Below are 764 nucleotides of genomic sequence, written 5' to 3' on the forward strand. Positions count from 1 at the left end.
GTGATTCCTGCAGTGGACAGGGCAGGGTGTCCGCACCCAGCCAGAGTCCCAGGAGCACCCTGGCATGGTGCAGGGAGTCGGGGAGCAGGTCTGTGAACTGGGGACTAGATGTTGGCCCCCCACGTGCTTTGTAAGACACAAGGAAGTGGGGACAAAGGTTCACTCACTCACTCCCTCATTCATTCCTTCTTGTACTTTGTACTCAGTGCCCCCTATGCAAGGTTAGAGTTGGGGTTGGGGACAGGAGGAACAGGAAACCGCTTCCACGCAGCCCCTGCCTTCAGGGATCCCGCCCTCTGGCTGCACAGATGCACGCTGACTTCAGCATGTTACCTCAGACCAGCCCGGGGGCTCAGCCTTCTCTCAAAGATGATGGTAACCTCAGCCCCTCCCCAGGAGGCAGGCAGGGATCAGACAAACAGGGGCCGTTGGGGCCTGCAGACAGAGGAACCTCTAGTACGGACACAGGTTCCAGAACTGCAGGGTCTGGGTTGGAATCCTGCTTCTGCATTGACTAGCCGAGAGACCTGGGCGAATTGTTAACTTCTCTAGTCGCTGTTTCCTTGCAATGGGAGTCATCAGGTGAGAGTGTTCAGTGCTGACTGCCCAGCTTTGTCTCTGCCCCTGGCTCAGTATGAAAAGCAAGCACTTGTGAAACCTCAGTCAGAGGGGAAGGGAGGATCTTACCCACCCTAACAGCAGACCTGCTGCGCTGCGGCCACTGGCTGCAGTGTGCCGGGCAGATCAATACCTGGACTCTGGAA

This window comes from Propithecus coquereli, unplaced genomic scaffold (assembly GCF_000956105.1).
Source record: "Propithecus coquereli isolate 6110/MARCELLA unplaced genomic scaffold, Pcoq_1.0 Scaffold770, whole genome shotgun sequence".
In the NCBI taxonomy this organism is placed as follows: Eukaryota; Metazoa; Chordata; class Mammalia; order Primates; family Indriidae; genus Propithecus; species Propithecus coquereli.